Raw genomic sequence first — 21,092 nt, forward strand, 5'->3', positions numbered from 1 at the left:
AGCACAGCCAACCTGTTCTCACTGAGGTATCACAGAGACGCAGGCAGGGGGAGGTGTAGTCCCCAAGTTGATCTTTCTGGCAGCAGACATCGAAAAAGATCTGGATGAAGATGAAAGAAGCACAGGACACATCCCTAGTGATACCCAGAAATTACTGTATTCGCTACATGTAGAAATAGGTTTTTAAAATGTATTATTATTTTTGTATGATTTGTACTCCCAAACTGGTGAAGTCTAGTGATGTTGAGGTTATATTAAGAGGGATATTTTTCTTATAACACGTTAAATCAAATAAATAGTTTTATAGAAAATTAAAGGGAAAATAAGCTACCTTTTACCTGTGCCCATTCATCACACAACCCTGTGAAGTAGTTCTTATTACAGGCGTACCTCAGAGATGCTGCAGGATCGGTTCCAGACCACCACAAGAAAATGAATATCACAGTCCAATGAGTCGCAAATTTTTTTGGCTTCCCAGTGCATATAAAACTTATGTTTATACTGTACTGTAGTCTATTACGTGTGCCATAACATCATGTGTAAAAAACAATGTACACACCTTAATTAAAAAATAATGCTGTTGAGACAGTGTGACACAGTCTTGCCACAAACCTTCAGTTTGTAAAAGACATGATAATGCAAAGTGCAATAAAGTGAAGCGCAGTGATATGAGGCATGCCTGTATTTTCATTTTATGATGAGAAACAGGCTTGCAGAGGTTCAACGATACACTCAGTGTCTCTCACCTAGAAGGAGCAAGGCTAGACCTGCCTGACTACAAATATGTCCACTTCCACACCCTCAGCTTTCTAAAAACTACCAAAAGAAACAAACTCTATTCTAGGTTGCTTGTCAGCTTCCTCATGTATGACTTTGATATCGGTAAAAAACCGTCTAAACTTAAAATCAAGGATCACTTGTATCATCTATAAGACTGTTTTCCAGGTCCTCCTCTCAGACATTTCTATCAGGCCTCATGTGAAAAACCTGGAATGAGGCAGGACGGAAGTGAAACCTCTCGCCCTGCCTGTGAAACTCTGTTACTTCTCACCAGGGATATGTCTGGATGCAGTTACATTTTCTTTGACAAAATATTGACCTAGTTGTTAAGAAGACCAGTCCAGAGTGTATTTATGTTTTTCGAGGCTTTCTATTTATTGCTCGGAAGGAATTCCCTCATCTGCCCACAAGACAACACTTGTAAGGCAGAGGTTTGGATTAACCATCCTCCCTTTGGTCGGTCTTTCCTCCCTTAGTGACTGAGTGCTGTCACTCCATGCCATGTAACAGCATCTGGAGAAGGTCCCCTACAGGTCAACAGTAGAATGCAGTTTTAGATTTCCCTGTACATTTCCTAAGAAAATTATGTAGTGAAGACCCTAGTCTATTTGTTTTTCTTCTATTCTCACATCTAATTGTATTGTTCAGACTTCCTAGAAAACATACACAAGTTGACATCTTGTCAGAAAGAGCAGAGACAATGTAGAGATGATAATTTTATAGTGTACATGAAAAGGATTTTTTAAAAAACTAGAATCAATAAATGTAAAAGAAATGTTACATTTCAGCTCAGGGTTTTAGGAGAAATTAAATAGTAATTGGAACATAATATGTGTACATATGCTTTAAGTTGTACATGGAAACGACCTCTCTATGGCCTGCATTTAGTTGCATAACTTACTTTCAGTGCTTTTTATGTGCTTGGAGGATTTAGATGCTGTTGGCTGGAAAATGATGCTGGTTAATCCAGGGCACAAATTCAATTTAATTTCTTTTATAATCCAATAGTTTTAATACTATACCCTCTAAAACTAAGCTCAAAGAAAAATGTATATTTACTGCTATATCTCTAATACCTAATCATTTTTAGCACATTTGCATTTTGCTGATAATGTACAATATCATCTGGTCGAAAGATTAGAAAAAAGGAAAAGTAATGATACTTGGTGAAATCTCTGCTTTTTGGTAGCCATGGGACCCTAGACAAGTCCCCTAAACCCTCTAACCCTCATTTCTTTATTTATAAATGGAAATAATAAATCCCACTTTATAGGTTAACATGATGATTAAGGGAAATGATGTACTGAAAGCATTTAGCACAATGTCTAGAGCTCCAAACATAATAAAAATAGCCACAATTTATTGAATTCTTACTTTGTACTAAGCACTGTGCTAAGCATTTTTCAAGCACCATTGAACCTCACTGTAACCCTCTATATGATAGATATTATATTATCCCCTATTATAGATCAGGAAACTAATGTTCAGGGGGTTAATGAAACTTGCTCAAGGTCACATGGTATATTTCTTAAGATTATTTTACTTGCAAGAACAGAAAAACCAACTCAAACTCAATCAAGAAAATTTATTGTCTCAGCCAGCAAGCCCAGAAGTGCACTAGCTCTGGACACAATTCAGTCCAGAGGATCATGATATCAGCAGAGCAATGGCTGTTTGTGATTTTTCTCAGCTCTGGCTTCTCTCTCCTCTGATGATAATCAAGATGGCTGTAGGCAGCTGCCAGGTTTACTTCACATCTAGGTGGGAAGAGTGACTCACTTTGCAACTTTTGAAACAAAGCCTTCATTTCTAAGTGCAGCCTCTAAAGAGCATCCCAGAAGCAGTCACCATCACCATGGTAGAGGATGGGATTGTCCTGACTGGCAGGAGCCAAGGATGGGTACAGTCAACAGCACCCAAACAGAGCTCTATGACATGGTGGGGGACATGCAACCGTAGGGTCTATTGAGTGATGAATAAAGAAACCTGTTACCTTTGCCTCTTTGAGCAAGTAAGGAAACATGATCCTTTGAAGATTGGTCTGAAATGATAATCTGGACAAAAACACTGTAGCAAAATTTTATGTTGATATGATAGTGGGTTTGTGTTGCAATGTTTGCTTTATCATTTATAATTTTTTTTTTTGGCCTGACCTGAATTAGATCCTCAAAATCAACCTATGAGATTGGAAGGACAAGTGAGTTTTGCTCATAGGGGATAAAACTAAAGCTTGAAGGAGTTAGGCAAGTTATCCAAGTGAACGGCTGAACTGGGATCAGAAGGAAAAGATTCGTTGATTTATAATCCTGTGCTCATTCAACAGTAACACCACACTGTAACTCCGCTCTCTTTGGAGAGGCAGGCCTTACCTCCATTTTTTATATCTCAAAACTGAAGCTCAAAGATACTAAGCAACTGCCCAGCACTGCTCAGCAAGTAATGGCAGAACTGAGATTCAAGCCTTCATCTTCTGATTCCAGAGTCTGTGCTCCTCATCCATTTACTACTTCAGCTGGCAAATCTCATAAAGGAAGTGGAAATGCACAGGGTTCCTGTCCTTTCACTCCTCACTTGCGAACAGCAGGGCCAATACCTTCTCTTCCCTTTCTTAAAAGCACTCATTTTAATGCTCTATGGCATGTGGTAAAAATATCTATTTTAAGCATATTCATATACATGAAGATAAAATTCCTGGTAATTGTTTTATAACATTTTTTTTTAAATTGAAATACACTTGATTTACAATGCTGTGTTAATTCTGCTGTACAGCAAAGAGACTCAGTTTTATATATATGTATACACACACACATATATTCACACAAATTCTTTTTTATATGCATCACCATTATGGTTTATCTCAGGATATTGAATATAGTTCCATGTGCTATACAATAGGACCTTGCTTATCCATCCTAAGTGTAGTAGTTTGCATCTTCCAACCCCAAGTTCCTGGTCCATCCCTCCCCCATCTCCCTCCTCCTTGGCAGCCACAAGTCTGCTCTTTATGTCTGTGAATCTGTTTCTCTTCCATAGATTGGTTCATTTGTGTCATATTTTAGGTTCCATATAAGAGTGATATCATATGGTATTTGTCTTTTTCTGATTTACTTCACTTAGAATGATAATCTCATTGCATCCGTGTTGCTGCAAATGGCATTATTTTGTTCTTTTTTATGGCTGAGAACTATTCATTGTATTTGTGTACGATATCTTCTTTATCCATTTGTCTGTCGATGGACATGTAGGTTGTTTCCATATCTTTGATATTGTGAATAGTGTCACTGTGAACATTGGGTTGTATGTATCTTTTCAAATTAGAGTTTTGTCCGGATATATGCCCAGTTGTGGGATTGCTGGATCATGTGGTAATTCTATTTTTAGTTTTCTGAGGAACCTCTCTACTGTTTTCCATAATGGCTGCACAAACTTAAATTCCCACCAACAGTATAGGAGGGTTCCCTTTTCTCTACACCTTCTCCAGCATTTGTATAATGTATTTTTATTGAAACCTAGAGAGTTCCTTAATCTGTGGTAAAAACATATATATATATATATATCTCAATCTCATTTCACTGTGGAAATAAGGCACTATCAGGGCATCCCCCCTTTACTCCTTGGCCCCCTAATTTCCATCAGAAAACCCATAGCCCTCCAAAGTAGGCCAGTGGCTCTAGCTTTTAAATCACCAAGAATTCTTTTTACATGATCTGGCTCTGTGTGCATGGATGTTTGCACCAAGTTCCCTCTGTCTTGAAGGGTTGGAATGTCTCAACCCGTGAGCAGGGTCTCTTGCTGCACTGGCTGCTTAGGAGCTGAGATAGTTGGGTAAGGGGCATAAGTCACAGTGTGGTTCTGCTTCCAGTTCTCAGAGTTTCTGTGATGTCATTAATGACCAATCAGGACTGCTGATCATCATGTGATCTCTGGTGTTACCAAATTCCAGCCAAAAGAAAGATTTGTGATTTTAATTAGTCTGTGTGGCCTAATTATATGAGAGAAAATATAAAATTTTTAGTTAGGTTCCTTGGAAGATTCCAATAACATCTTTACAGGCCACAAGGGGCCTGGGACCTCTTCCCAGGAGGTTTACAGTCAGATTCACTTTTTTTTCTCCAGAAGATAAAATAAAGTAAAATTAACATGTATTAATGTTGACCAGTATATTAAATTATAGCCATATTTCTGTAGGTTAGGGATGATGGACAGTCTACTGAAGGTAGACAGGTCTGTTGTTCTGTATATAAGGATATATTTTTTAAGTATCATTTTTGCAGAAAAGAAAGTTGAATTTAATTTTTTCCACAACTGTTCCCCTCTGATGTTAGAATACCTTGAGAAAAATCAAGAACATGACTAATCATATTTTTTCTTTAGGAAAATAGGATGATAACATTTTCCCTGCCTACTTCCCACAGTTATTATGGGTTTTAAATATAGTTATGTGTCTCTGCTTTGTACATTATCCAAAATGCTGCATGCAGTTTGGGGCTGGCTTTTTATCATTTTGCATTTAAAACACCTACAATTTATTTTTGTATTCCAAGATATACAACCAAATTTATGCCATTAATTTTATTAAAAACTGCTTCATTTCTCTTTCAAAAAAAAAAACAAAAACAACGCTGTATGCAGGCCGATTCTAGCATCATCTTAGTCTGGGTGATAAGGTTATTATTTAGGAGAGGTCATTTCCAAAAGGATGACCATTGCCTGATGTGATACAACCCAGAACTGATGATGATCTGTTCTTACCCAAGGGTGAGAAAAGGGAAACCTATCTGTAGCAGGTTTAGTTTTAGTGTGATTTATGAGCCTATAGATGTGTGTGTTTAGGCTCATGTCTGGCTCTAAGTCATGTCTGGCTCTTTACGACCCCATGGACTATAGCCCTCCAGGCTTCTCTGTCCATGGGATTTCCCAGGCAAGAATAGTGGCGTGGGCATTCATTCCCTTCTCCAGGGGATCTTCCCAACTCAGGGATCGAACCCAGGTCTCCTGCATTGCAGGTGGATTCTTTACCACTGAGCCACCTGGGAAGCCCCATCACAGTTTTAACCCAGTCATTAATCCATACTGCAGTGGTTTCTCCCTCCCCACTCTCTCTGTCCACTTCCTTATATGAGTTCCTGAGAGCAAGGCCAGATAAACCACCTCAGGCCTACCTACTTTACCTGGTGCCTGCCTCGGCCTTATTTTGGGGGAGACCCAAACTGGGAAGTTAGTTATCAAACACTGTTATTATTACTGAATGCCCATAACAACCCCACTTAGCAGATGACAAAACTAAAGTTCAGAGAGTGGGAATCGGCCCATGGTTACACAGCAGTGCATAGTTTAAATAACCCTTGCCTCTCGGGGTTGTTATGAGGAGGTAATGAGTCAACACTTAAATATAAATGGGCTTCATAAACTGTAGTACTGGGCATGAGTGGCTTATTGTCCCTTCATAATGCCACCTCTTCTAATAATGGTGGCACAAAAGTGATCATCTGATGCTCAGAGTAGCCATAAACATGCCCACATACAATAAGTAAACATCCCTCATTCGGGCCCATCATCAGTCCCCAGGGCAGCCTCGGAGCTGAAACCTATTATCTCTGATTCATACAATCTGGATCCGGAGTGACCCTAATAACCAGCCATGTAATGGAAATTTTGACTTGGAAATCAGAGTCCAGACGTAAAGTGGTTTTTACACACATGTGACAGCCCGTCCGGGAGCAGAAGTTTATTTAACAGCTGGAGCAGATGGCAGAGTCACACTCAGAGGCCTTGTCCAATACAAGGAATCTGTCAGGAGTCGAAACACGGAACACAGGCTGGGAAGGCAAACCAGTTTTGAGGAAGCCAACTCAGAAGTGCTCCAGCTTACTCTGCAGAGGACATTCAGGTTGGGTTGTTTTGGAAAGCGGTCACTGGGGCTTCCCTGATGGCTCAGATGGTAAAGAATCTGCATGCAATGCAGGAGACCAGAGTTCAATCCCTGGGTTGGGAAGATCCCCTGGAGGGGAGGGCATGGCAACCCACTCCAGTATTCTTGCCTGGAGAATTCCACGGACAGAGGAGCCTGGTAGGCTATGGAGTCGTAAAGAGTCAGACATGACTGAGTGACTAACACTTTCACTTCACACTTCTCAGTTCACTTCAGGGCTCAGCAAGATCCAGTCACTGACAGTAAGACCAGTAAGCAGAGCAATAATAAGAGCCACCATTGGTTAGTGGATGAATAATTAATCGGCTCTTATAAGCCAGGACCCAAAAGCACTTGACATCCAGGGGCTGATTTGATCCCTACAGCCATTCTGTGAGGTGGATATGATTGTCTCACTTTATAGATGAATGCAGGAATCAGAGCCTAGAGAGCATGGGTGTCTTGACCCAGAGTCACAGTTTTGACTGTCCCCATCCTCCAAGCTAATGGGCTCCAGATTTAATGCCATCTGAAGGCATTCGATGAGGACGGGTTGGCTATTTGACTGACTAGTTTATGATGAACAAAAATACAGTTTGATGTATTGGAAAAGACCCTGATGCTGGGAATGATTGAAGGCAGGAGGAGAAGGGGATGACAGAGGATGAGATGGTTGGAGGGTGTCACTGACTCAATGGACATGAGTTTGAGAAAGCTCCGGGAGTTAGTGATGGACAGGGAGGCCTGGCATGCTGCAGTCCATGGTGTCACAAAGAGTTGGACATGACTAAGCAACTGAACTGAACTGAACTGACAGTGTGATGTGGAGAAATGTCTTTTGAATCAGACAGACCTTAGAAAATTCCTTCACTTTCCCAGGACTGATTTCACTCCCACCAAATATTTGGTGATACCTGCTTCACAGAGCAGCCAGGAGAAGGCAGTGGATTTATGTGCAGAGGTGCCTGGCACATGGTAACTAATTACTTCTTGTTCTTTCTCTTTTCCCCTCAAACATATGCTTTATAGTCCACTTACTTCCAAAGATGATTTGCAAAGGAAAGTTTGGGGCCAAAATCTGACTCTTTTTATCAGGCCTTAGATGATTTAAGAGATTCTTTTGTAAGGCAGAGAATATCAAGAGACAAATACAAGAAAGGTTTTTCAACAAAGTCTTTTGTTTTCTACTCAAGATAGCATTAAGTAATATTCAGGAAATACCTGCCCTGGTTTCTCTACCCTTTGCTGGTGAGTCTCTTTGAACTGTTTCAAAGGTGACAGCAGAACTGGAAAGCCTGCCTTCCCCCAACCCCCACTGCCGTATGAAGGGCAGATAGAGGTCCCATGGTCAAGTTCAATGACCACAACTGGTCACTAACTCTATCCCTTAAAGGGAGCTGCCTGTCCCTATTTTCACTCAAGATATTGATAAGATGTTAATCCAGGCTCAATTCCTAAGTGAGACGTATGAGTAAGACAAAAAAGCTAAAGTTTTTGTAGGGTCAAATATACCAAGAACAGGAGGGGACTGCTTATGGGAGAAGATGGTATGGTGAAGACAGATGACACAGAAAGAACTATTTTACTTCTAATAGGACCAAGGCTAGCAGTCACACAAGTTATATCCTGCACAACTCCAGAGGGCTCCATTCGCCCAGACTACAATGTGAACAACTCCCAGTAGAGTAAATGCAACGAGGCAGTCCTACCTTTAATGCTTTTATCTTTTCTGTCAAGAAGAATGATCCTCAAGGTAGAATATAATTTAGGGTGAACTGAAGTTCTAGGTGGAAGAAGAGATTGTCAGAGGGAAACTGGATACCTTTATTAATGTTTATCATCATAATAGGCAATAGTAAGAGTTAACAAGGAGTAAAACATGTCAGAAATTACTAAGCACTGTGCGCATATTATCCCATTTTACCCTCAAGTGCAATATTGTTGCTGTTCAGCCAACAGCTAGCAAAGCTTCATTTTGTTTAAATGGTAATCTGCCCTGCCCAAGGAGATAAAACATGGTTTTCTAAGTCAATCATGGCAGTACTATCTCCCTAAGCTAGTGATTGGTCTAGAAGTAGGCATGTGACCAGATCTGACCAAGGAGAAATAGAGACAAGACTAATATTTTCCAGGATGGCAAATGTTTTCCACCTGATAAGAGAGAGGCCATGAAAAAGTCTGGTTGTTTTATTTTATTTTACATTTTCAATGGAAATATAGTTGATTTACAATGTTATGTTAATTTTTGCTATACAGCAAAGTGATTCCGTTATACATTCTGAAATACATGCATACATATGTATATTCTTTCCATTATGGTTTATCTCAGGATATTGAATATAGTTCCCTGTGCTATACAGTAGACCCTTATTGTTTATCTACTTTGCTTTATTTTTAAACCTGTGTCTTCTATCTCTGCTTTGCAAGTTTTGTGTTAAGATATGATACTTGATGCTGCTGTGGCCTTTTAATGAACTTGAGGGCAGGCCAAGAGAATCATGAAGATACTAACCTGGAGCCCAACATCACTGTGTTGCTGAGCGAGTGCCAGTGCTGCCTCCCTTGCAATTGTTTAGAAATGAAAAATTAAGTGTATTGTTTATGCCACTGTTAACTAAGTATTCTCTTGTTCAGTTGCTCAGTTGTGTCCAACTCGTTGCCACCACATGGACTGCAGTGTGCCAGGCTTCCCTGTCTTTCACCATCTGCCTGAGCTTGTCCCTGTCCTTCACCATCTCCCAGAGATTGCTCAAACTCATGTCTGCTGAGTTGGTAATGCCATTCAACCATCTCGTCCTCTGTCATCTCCTTCTCTTCCTGCCTTCAATCTTTCCCAGCATCAGGATCTTTTCCAGTGAGTCGGCTCTTCGTATCAGGTGGCCATTCTCACAGCTGCACCCAAAAGAAATCCTACTGATAAAATATTATTGGTTGCATTTTGCAAATTAGTTAACTTTCCCAGTTCACCTAGCTAGTAAATAGAAAGTCCATACTTCAGGGCAGGTCTGCCTGAGCTTTTCACCTATGCTTTTCTGCCTGCAGCAAAGTCTAAGGTCCAGGGGAATTACCTTCCTAGGGCACAAATAAGAAGAGCTCTCTTATGGACAGCTCTGGCAGGAAGGGAGCTCTTGGTTACTGGAAATATTCAGGGAAAGTCTTGTCAGACTACCATTTGTAAGGTTTGTTGGAGAGGAAAGTCTGGCTCTGAGTAGGCAGAAGTGAAGAAGTGGGACTGCAAGTGAGAGACAAATGTTCTATGTATATGTTCTGGAGTAGAACCAACTAGATCCAAAGACTAGGTAAAAATAAGCTGCAGCCTTGGCTAACTGGGCTTTCACTCTGAGCCAGTGTCTTAGGCATCTGTGCTCAAGGAATGGGTATGATGGCTCTGCTCCTGAACCACCAACGGCAGTGGTGTGGTGACTGGCAAGGTTAGATCTGGGCTACGTCACGGTCCTAATTCTTCCATGTCTTACTTGCGAGCCTCAGCTTCCCCTTTTGTCAAATGGGAAGAATGAGTTTGGTACACTTCACAGGGGCACTGTGAGGATTCCATGAGATGACTGCATATGCCCACAAACATTTATTGAGGACCTACTATGTCCCCCTGCTTATTTAACTTATATGCAGAGTATATCATGCAAAATGCCAGGCTGGCTGAAGCACAAGCTGGAATCAAGATTGCTGGAAGAAATATCAATAACCTCAGATACACAGATGACACCACCCTCATGGCAGAAAGCAAAGAAGAACTAAAGAGCCTCTTGATGAAGGTGAAAGAGGAGAGTGAAAAAGCTGGTTTAAAACTCAACATTCAGAAAACTAAGATCATGGCATCTGGCCCATCACTTCATGGCAAATATATGGGGGAACAATGGAAATTGTGACAGACTTTATATTTTTGGGCTCCCAAATCACTATAGATAGTGATTACAACCATGAAATTAAAAGACACTTGCTTCCTGGAAGAAAAGCTGTGTCCAATCTAGACAGCATATTAAAAAGCAGAAACATTACTTTGCTGACAAATGTCCATCTAGTCAAAGCTATGGTTTTTCCAGTAGTCATGTATGGATCTGAGAGTTGGACTATAAAGAAAGCTGAGCATTGAAGAATTGATGCTTTTGACCTGTGGTGTTGGAGAAGACTCTTGAGAGTCCCTTGGACTGCAAGGAGATCCAACCAGTCAATCCTAAAGGAACTCAGTCTTGAATGTTCATTGGAAGGACTGATGCTGAAGCTAAAACTCCAGTACTTTGGCCACTTGATGTGAAGAACTGACTCATTGAAAAGACCCTGATGCTGGGAAGGATTGAAGGCAGGAGGAGAAGGGCATGACAGAGGATAAGATGGTTGGATGGCATGACCAACTCGGTGGACATGAGCTTGAGCAAGCTTAGGGAGTTGGTGATGGACAGGGAAGCCTGGCGTGCTGCAGTCCATGGGGTCACAAAGAGTTGGACATGACTGAGCAACTGAACTGAACTGAACTATGTGCCTAGCCTTCTGCTGAACCCTGATGTCTGTGTCAGCCATGAAGAGTTCCCCAAATTTAAAATGTTAACTATTCTTCATTATTTTTTAAAAAAATTGTCCAACTCCTCTCTCCTTCCTACCCCACCAAGGGAATAAAAAAGGACCCCATTTATCTATTTTGAAATAAATTGACCTCTTATCCAGGAAAGTAGAAGAAATGGCTCCAACAGACAGAGTTTCCAGCAAGACAAATCCCCCAATGGCCTCTCTCTGCCACCGCTCAATAATGGTGTTTGCTATAAATCAGAGAGCTTCTTTATCAAGTGCCTTGGAAGCGCTTGGGACTGATTTAGCCCTAGAGTGAGATTAATCACAAATGCTGCTTTAGAAAGAGTGATGGGTGTGAATAAGAAGGGTCAATGGAGACCATTTCGATTCACCCTGATTGCTATAGCTGGAGTTTGCAGAACTAGGGCTCTAAGTTTTAGCAGTTCTGTTTGAGAAAAATTGTTCCATCCAAGAATGTTGGATGAGGAACCTAATTGCCTAATGTTTTTTAAATCACCTACTATGTGTGCCAGGTGCTATGTTTACATCACCTCTTTTAATCCTCATAACAACTCCATGAAATAGGTCTGGTTACCCTCATTTTTGAGACCTAGAGCAAGGTACAAAGGTCTTTGCACAAGTGACCAAGTGGCAGAGAAGAGAATAAAAACAGGTCTGTATGACTCCAAAATCTTACCTTGAAGACGCTTGGGACCTTGACTGTAGATCCCTGGCAGTAGAGCTCTATGTGGTCACCAGACAAAAATGACTTCCTGTGGCTGCTGGCCCCAGTGATGAAGTCTAAAACAGTCCTCTAGGGACCCAGCTTTCATGGCACTGTTCTGTGATGACCTTCTGAAACATCTCAATTTGTTTCTAAGATAGAGAATGAATGAACGAATGAATAAATAAGTAGGAATCTGCCTGTTCTCTGCTCATGCACAGTATGGCAGCCACAGAGGTTGTGGACCCATTCAGCACCCCATTCCAGAGAACCTGCTGTGTGGAGCTTAGCTGACTGATGCCCCAGCTGCCACACCTTCAAATCCAGTGTGACATTTCATCTGGATGGCTTCCAGCCAGTGACTGGACACAGCAGCAGTGCTAGAGCTGGACAGGGCCATTCTGGCCTCCCAGTGGGTACCTATAATGGACAACCTTTGCTTGAGGACTCCCTGTTGGCCTAGCTGAGACTTGCTTAGAGCCACGCTAGTCAGAAATCTTCCTGACTCGGTCCTCCTTCCTTCCCACTCTCCTTTCCTGTGTCAGACCTGCATTGTGGTCTGAAGGCTGTCCCTGCCTACGACTCGTCCCCTACCCACATCACTCATCTGTGTCTCTCCAATTCATCTCTTGTACATCTGATTCCATCTTGGTGTCTGCTTCTTGGAAGTCTGTAGTACACAAACGGAGTGACTCTGTTTCCCCAATCCAAATGTTTATCACCAGGAAAACAGATCAATACTGTGATATTGACATCCAGTGGAATGCTACAGAGCAGTGAAAATGAATGAATTAGAGATAAAGGCCTCAATATGGATACATCTCAAAAGTACAGTATTGAGCAAAAACAACCAAAAAAGTTGCAGAGTGATACATACAGGATGTGACATCTATATAAAGTTTTAAAACATGCAGAACCAAGCAATACATCATTTGTAGATATGTGCATACATAATAAAAGTCTAAGAACACACTAGGGAGTGATTAAGCACAAACTTCCGGATTGAAGTTGCCACTGGGGAGAGAAAGAAAGAAGAATGCAGTCAGGTTTTCTGTTTTAAGCTGAGTGGTTGGTTCATGATTGCTCTTTGTACCTGTGCCTAAAGTATTCCATGATAAAAGTAACCCATATTAAATCATACTCCACAGATTACCTTTTTTGAAAATATATTAAATGACTTGAAATCGGCTCTGCTTCAGAAAATCTTGGGTCTTTGTTATCACATGTCAGCAGTTGAGTCCTAGCCTATTGTGGCTTTTCCTGCCCTGAGTAGCAATTCTTTATTTTTATGCTTGTTTCTACTCTCTTTCTCTCCCAGACCCTCACTGGACCATGAACTCTAAGAAGGAAGATTCTCATCTGCTTATTTCTGAATCCCCAGTGCTGATGACAAGCAATACGTGCTTATTATGTTTTTACTAATCAGGAGATGGAAAATCGAGGGAAGAGAGAAGGCGGGTAGAGCAGAGAGTAGAACGTAAGTAACTGTTTTGAAAGTCAGGAAAGCAGAGCCTCTGCCTTTATCTGAGCACTGCTGTATGAGGTGATAGATCTGTAGTGGAGGACCTGGGGGGCCAGGTCAGAGGGCCTGACGCCTGATTTCCTACTACTGAGACAGCCACTTTGTTAAATGCCTCATGTGTTTTATTTTCAGTCTTCACAATTTGGAGAGTTGAGCATTACAACCCCTTTTTACAGATGAGAAAACTGAGGCTCAGCAAATTTGGGGTCACTCAGCTGCTAATTAGCAGAGCTAGGTTCACATGAAAGTCTTTCTGGTGTCAAGGGTCCACTGCGGTGCTCTGCCTCCAGGTTCTGTGTCTGTTTTATACAAGGCAAGTGATGTGTTTGTCTGCTATGAGGCCAATCATCCACTTATTGATGTATTCGATCATTTCAGTCATTGATTTACCATTCCTACATTCCAGGCACCAGAATACAGTGACAAGTAGCACAGACTCTGACCCACCGCCCAGGAGCCCCCACCCCCGTCTAGCAGGAACACAGAGGCATGGACAGGTGCCCGGGCAGTGGGATGAAGTCCATGATAGATGAAGGTCGGGGCAGTGGCAGCACTGAAGGTGACACATCACTCCGCGTCACGGCATCAAGGCTTTCTGGAGGAAGTGACCTCCAGAAGAGAACCAGGTGGAGCCAGGGGAAGGAAGAGAGGATGGCGTGTGGCAGGGGAGAGAGGTTGTTCCTTCAAGAAAGAACTGTCCCCCGAGGCCTGAAAAAGGAAGAGCAAAGTGACAGTGCTTCGCATGAGACCACTCGAGCGTCCTCCCTTTCCTCTACCATCCGGGCTCAGAATCCAGTGCTCCACAGACTTCAACTGGGCACCCACGTGGCTTCTGTTTACACTTACTTGATCTGTATTAGTCCAGGTCCATAGAAGAAGCAGAAACCAGAAACAGACAGGATTAAATGTATAGGAAATCTGAAACGGGAGAGAAAATGAGGGGGAAGTCAGGAGAGATGGGAGGAGCTACAGCGTGTGAAGTTGATGTGACCCTGAGTGAAGGACAGAGGGAAGGCAGAGGGTTGGGTGGAAATTCTTAGACAATCCTGAGTCTGGCAAAGCTGTCTGGGGGTCCTTGAACCCAAGCTGCCCGGGTGAGGAGGCCCGAGTCTTCCCTGAATGACCCTGCTGAGCGTCCCTCGCTGGGTTCTGCCACTGGCTGGGAGCTGCCAGGAACCAGCATGGTGCAACGGCAGTGCTGGACTTCAGAGCACAATGGCTGGGACCACTGGTCAGTTACGCTCCCTGAGGTTGGACATCTGAGAGGCACATTCTTACAGCCACCATACTGCTCTAGGTTTCTTCCTGTCCAAAATCTGGCTTCTCTCTTGGCCTCAGGTCCTGAGTTTTAATGGGGAAACATTTCTGACCAGAGGTGGTATAGGGGTACAGCTTGGAGTCATCCCCCCAGCTCAGACACTTACCAGCTGGGTACTTTAGTCAAGCTACCTAAGCCCCCAGTTTTCTCATCTGAAAATGTGGATTCCCACACTGTGTCATAGGAGCAAATGAATGAAAGCACATGGCAAGTGCTCCATAAATGTTATCCATTATAACTGTAGTGGAGCCATTTTGATTTGCAGGCTATTTCAATGCATCACCTTGACAGGACTGTATCAAATGTGAAATACCGTGTGTCCTACCACGACCTATGTCAGATACACCCAACCTCACTCTGCCCATCTTTCTGCAAAGCTTCTTCTGACCCTGGGGGTTGGTTTTAGGATCCTCCTCTGATTCTGCTTCCCTGGAGGCTTAGATGGTAAAGAATCTGCCTGCAGTGCAGGAGACACAGGTTCGATCTCTGGGTTGGGAAGTCCCCTTGGTGAAGAGAATGGCTACCCCCTCCAGCATTCTTGCCTGGAGAATCCCATGGACAGAGGAGCCTGGCGGGCTACAGTCCATGGAGTCACAAAGAGTTGGATATGACTTAGAGATTGAATCACAACAACAAAGGTCTAAAGACAAGAGCTGACTAATGTGGAGGTCTGGATCCTCCACATCCTCTCTCAGACTGTCACCTGGTCAGTTCCTTCTCAGGAGCCTGCTGGACTGAGCCCCCACTCATCACATATGCTATGTACTTTATACTTTATTAGGTGACTTCATATTTCTTACTTCCTTTCATTGTCACAATAGCCTAGTAACAATAATTGGTATTATTATTTCATCTTGCAGATGAGGGAAATGAAACTCAGAGAGGTTAAATAACTTGCCTAAGACCACAGAGCCTGTAAAACGTGGAGTTCAGACTTGCACACAAATCTAGACAGTAGAATGCCTGAGCACTTTCTTTACATTGCTTATTTTTCTCTTCATTGTGTGTTTCACTCCTCCATTTAGAAACTCAGGCTCAAGGGACATGCTTCCACTTTGTTCCAATTCCTCCCAAAGACCTCGTGTATACAATAGGTGCTGTCTAAACACTGCCTGAGTAAAAGCCAACATGCAATCATATCATATGTCAACCCCTAGAGAAGCCCTGTGTAGAAACAGACCCTGTATATGCACGCCAGCCCTCAGACTATGTGCCCTGGGCAACGGGTGTGGCGCCTTTAAGGAGACATCTCTGGTTAAAAAGCAAGACGCTCTTCTGTCTGTGCCTGCCCACTGGTGGTGGATTTTTCAGCCAGATCTCTGCTCCCCCCTCTTGCACTGTGTTCCTCCTTGTCCTCTCCTCCCTGCAGCCCAGGCTCCACATCTCCTCTCATTTAGGTCCACTTTACTTGACTCCTTTGGCAGTGAGCTCACTTTCTTCCCACCACAGCTCCCTGCCAGTTCCTAGCTTTGGGGCATTCACCCAGAGCCCCCCAGACCCGACTCCACAGGTATCCCATGGTCAGCAGTCCCACAGCCTGCCCTGTCTCAGTAACCAGGCACCAGTGAGATGCACAGTAAGAGCTGTACAAATTCATATATATTTGTGTTCAGACTTGAACACAAATCTAGACAGTGATGCCAGGATCTTACACAGATGGATCCACCTGGCCACAAGGATCCATGCCCACTAGGCCAAGAGCAGAGACCCAGACATGCATGTGTGCCCATGGGGGCAGACACAGGGTCCGCAGGCAAACCCACTTGTGTTTTGCATGCAAGGTGTGTTCAGATGCACAGGTACACGCACATGTAGACTCTCTGTTGTGCATATGACCTTATGCATCTGAGAGTTCATACTCTTCGGTACATGGATACCAGTGTATGCAAACTCAGTGCTGTGTGCCCTCCCATGGTGACACACACAGGCCTGCAAGGGCATGGAAGGCAGCCTTAACTGCCTCCTCCCCCGGGGGATTCCATCCCAGCTCGTGGCCTTTTCAAAGACAGGTTCACACCTTCTCTTTGGGGTCAGCTCTGCCTGTGTCAAGCTGTCTGCCCCCAGAAACAGAGCCCAGACTGGTGGTCTAGGATTCCCCAGGTGTGCACACGATGGCCTGTCACCTCCACACTCAGCCTCCCCTCCCACCAGGAGCTCGCTGCTCTCGGCGGGGAAGGTGGTGAGGCTGGAGGTAATTAAATCTCTCTTTTCACTTCAGCAACATTGATCTGTACAGGGACACACTCTGACTCCAAAGGAACAAAGCTTTTAATTTCCCAGCTGGAATGTGCTGTTCTCAGACTTATTTCATGTGTGAGTCAGAAAACTGAAAAGTACAACACATTCTGTCATCTTCGGAGCATGCTGTAGCTTGTAAGGCACTATTGTACCATTTCATTTGAGTCTCACAGTATGCCTGTGGGTAGTAGGTAGTATATGCATTCTCCTATTTTACTGATGCAGAAACCGAGGCTAAAACAATAACGATAGCTGTCACTGATTTTCTGCTAGATGTCAGGCACTGTTCTAAGTACTTTGCATATTTTGATTTTTAAAAATCCTAACCACAACTCTTAGAGGTATGTCTGTCCTCACCCCTATTTTATAGTTGAGGAAACTGAACACAATAAGGTCTTATCAACAGCCTGAGGCATTCATTCACTCAACAGCCAGTCTGGCTTCACCAGATGCTATATGAAGTTGAAGGGACTTGATGCAGGGTACTTGTCATTTGGGTAAAAATCTAAAGCAATGACTTCCCTCATTTTGACCACCAATGACCCATACATGATTTTCATACATTGATTGACTCCACCCTTGAAAGATTTTACCCAGTACAAGCACTGTATTTATTGGTAAATAGCCTGTCTCATGCCATTTTTTAGAAATTTTGAAGTTTGGAGAATACCCTGAAGTTTTAGGTACCCTGAACCTCTGAATACCTTCAGAATACCCTGAACCTCTGAAACACTGCTATAGACAGAGATTCCTTGGGATTGAGGTGACTCAGTCTGGGGACACTTGAGATGTGGCAGAGAAATTTTGAGGTACTTCCCTTATTGATCTGGGTCCAAATCCTGGATCTGCCATTTACCCTTTAGGTGTCCTTGATCAAATAACCTGTCTGAGCCTCAGTTCGCTTCCTTGCAGTGTCAGATGGAATAAAGAGCACCCGAAACTGTAGCATCAAGGCACAGCGGGGTGATCACGGATGCCCCACAATACCACCGAGTGAACAAAGAAGTGTTTGTAATTGTCAGAAACAATGTAGCCAGCACAAGTATATGCAATCAGCTACGTAAATTGTAAATTGTGAACCGTATGTTAACGTTCTCTTTTCCCTGAGACAGGGTGGAATCAGCACATTTCTCATTAAGATAGAAAATAAAAACAGAGAAAAATCATGAGCCCTTTTGAATAACTCAGTCTCAGGGAGAGCTCATTCTCTTCACGGCAGTACTACCCTTGTTCATGTCGATGCTTGCCTGCCTCGGTGTCCATTAATGTACACCTTTCGACTTATTTTTTTTTAAAAAGCTCTTGAGTAGTTTAGCTGGGTTCAGTTGCAGTTTTGTCCATGGTTACTGTACTAATATGAAATCAACTTCAGAACAAACCTTGCTTTCTCCCTGGCAATCCCTGAGCAGCTCTGATTCTCCAGAGCGGCCATCTCTTGTCTGCTCTCCATCTCTGCTCTCTCCTTTCTCACCCATCCTGCCAGTTCCTTACTTAGAAATGTTTCAGGAGAATGAGCATGAGTATAAATCACATTGGAAATAACTGGGCTCTAGACCAGTCCTTTTTGATCATGAGCCTCTACTGACACTGGAAACTTTGAGCATCCAGGATCAATGTATGCACATTTCTTTGTTTAAAAATTGTATCATTACACGTGTACTAATATTTTTTGTGTAAGACAAACACAAATGGAGATTTTTTTCTTTTTTGGCTATGCCATGTGGCATGTGGGCTCTTAGTTCCCTTTCTAGGGATACAATCTGCACTCCTTCATTGGAATTTCAGAGTTTTAACCACTGGACCTCCTTCTCCGGTGGGAAGTCCACAAATGGAAATTTTTAAGATTGGAATTTTTTGAAAGCCTGAAATAAAAATAAACACTAATTTAAAAATAATTAGTGACCCATAAATACATACTCACACTAAAATATTGTGATTTTGAAAATCTTGCAACACTTTCTGAAATAGTTAATTAAAAGTTTCGCCCAGGGCCTTCCCTGGTGGTCCAGTGGTAAAGACTCCATTGATTCCACTGCAGAGGGTGCAAGTTGGATCCCTGGCCGGGGAACTAAGATCCCTTAAGCTGTGCAGTGTGGCCAAAAAGTTAAAAAAAAAAATCAAAAGTTTGGCTCAAAGTTTAATTTATGTGAGAGGTTGAATTTAATCATTGTCTTAGCTATACGGGACTGCCAACAGCTGTTTTCATCATAGGAAATATCAGTAAATTCCAAACCTTTGTCTTTTTTAAAAATAATTTCATATGTCATCTCTCTTCTAGACAACTCTTTTAAGTATTTAGCTCTGGGATAACTAGTGAGCCTCTGTTTGGTATAGATTTTCACCATCTTCACCCAACTCTAGTATCTCAGACAATAATCTGTAAAGTCACTTAATTATACTCATGTCCTTACAGTAAACCATTAAATGCTGAAAAGTAAAAATTGAATGAGGATTCTGTGGGTAGCCTTTCTGTCTTGTGGGACACTTACCTTTTCTTCACAGAAAGAAAAGAGAGTAGAGAGTAGATGACAGAAAGACCCAGTAAGAGCATAAGAGCATCAGAGCTTATCTGCATATTCAGTTCAGTTCAGTTCAGTCACTCAGTCGTGTCCGACTCTTTGTGACCCCATGAATCGCAGCACGCCAGGCTTCCCCGTCTATCACCAACTCCCGGAGTTCACCCAAACTCATGTGCATCAAGGCGGTGATACCATCTAGCCATCTCATCCTCTGTCGACCCCTTCTCCTCCTGCCCCCAATCCCTGCCAGCATCAGGGGCTTTTCCAATGAGTCAACTCTTCGCATGAGGTGGCCAAAGTACTGGAGTTTCAGCTTTAGCATCAGTCCTTCCAATGAACACCCAGGACTGGTCTCCTTTAGGATGGATGGTTGGATCTCCTTGCAGTCCAAGGGACTCGCAAAAGTCTTCTCCAGCACCACAGTTCAAAAGCATCAATTCTTCGGTGCTCAGCTTTCTTCACAGTCCAACTCTCATATCCATACATGACCACAGGAAAAACCATAGCCTTGACTAGACGGACCTTTGTTGGCAAAGTAATATCTCTGCTTTTTAATATGCTATCTAGGTTGGTCATAACTTTCCTTCCAAGGAGTAAGCATCTTTTAATCTCATGGCTGCAGTCACCATCTGCAGTGATTTTGGCGCCCCAAAAAATAAAGTCTGACACTGTTTCCACTGTTCCCCGTCTATTTCCTATGAAGTGATGGGACCAGTTGCCATGATCTTAGTTTTCTGAATGTTGAGCTTTAAACTAGCTTTTTCACCCTCCTCTTTCACTTTCATCCAGAGGCTTTTTAGTTCTTCTTCACTTTCTGCCATAAGGGTGGTGTCATCTGCATATCTGAAGTTATTGATATTTCTCCCGGCAATCTTGATTCCAGCTAGTGCTTCTTCCAGCCCAGCGTTTCTCATGGTGTACTCTGCATATAAGTTAAATAAGCAGGATGACAATATACAGTCTTGACATACTCCTTTCCTGATTTGGAATCAGTCTGTTGTTCCATGTCCAATTCTAACTGTTGCTTCCTGACCTGCATATAGGTTTCTCAAGAGGCAGATCAGGTGGTCTGGTATTCCATCTCTTTCAGAATTTCCCACAGTTTATTGTAATCCACACAGTCAAAGGCTTTGGCATATTATAGCTTAGTAAACATTAATATTTTACTTATTTTAAGTTTAAACATATAAATAGAGGGCTCTACCAATGTGTTTTCCTCCACAACTCCCATGAATCATTAGAGTAGGTCAACCTCATTTTGGAGACCACTCAGAGAACAATAGTCTATGGGTTGCAAAGAGTCGTGGACACAACTGAGCATGCAGGTTGGGTCCCTGGTCAGGGGAGCACCCACAGAGAACAATGAGATTCAGGACTATGGACAGGAATACACATGAGTTGGGGGACACCATATCTAGGTGGCTCAGTGGTAAAGAATCTGTCTGCCAATGCAGGAGACGCAAGAGATGTGGGATCGATCCCAGGATCAGGAAGATCTCCTGGAGTATGAAATGACAACCCACTCCAGTATTCCTGCCTGGGAAATACCATGGGTA

At 42.7% G+C, this 21,092-nt stretch overlaps 1 protein-coding gene across 1 annotated transcript in view; it reads left to right on the forward strand.

Annotated features, from left to right (window-relative positions):
• OMA1 (OMA1 zinc metallopeptidase) overlaps nt 1-19,704 on the forward strand; it is a 107,410-nt gene extending 87,706 nt beyond the window's left edge. Inside the window, exons 9-10 of the transcript XR_326643.4 lie at nt 13,258-13,416; nt 13,868-19,704. The gene's annotated coding sequence lies outside the window, so the exon portion shown is untranslated. The remainder of the gene's footprint in view (nt 1-13,257; nt 13,417-13,867) is intronic.
• The last annotated feature ends 1,388 nt before the right edge of the window (nt 19,705-21,092 follow it).

Source organism: Bubalus bubalis, chromosome 6, assembly GCF_019923935.1.
Source record: "Bubalus bubalis isolate 160015118507 breed Murrah chromosome 6, NDDB_SH_1, whole genome shotgun sequence".
NCBI classification, from domain to species: Eukaryota; Metazoa; Chordata; class Mammalia; order Artiodactyla; family Bovidae; genus Bubalus; species Bubalus bubalis.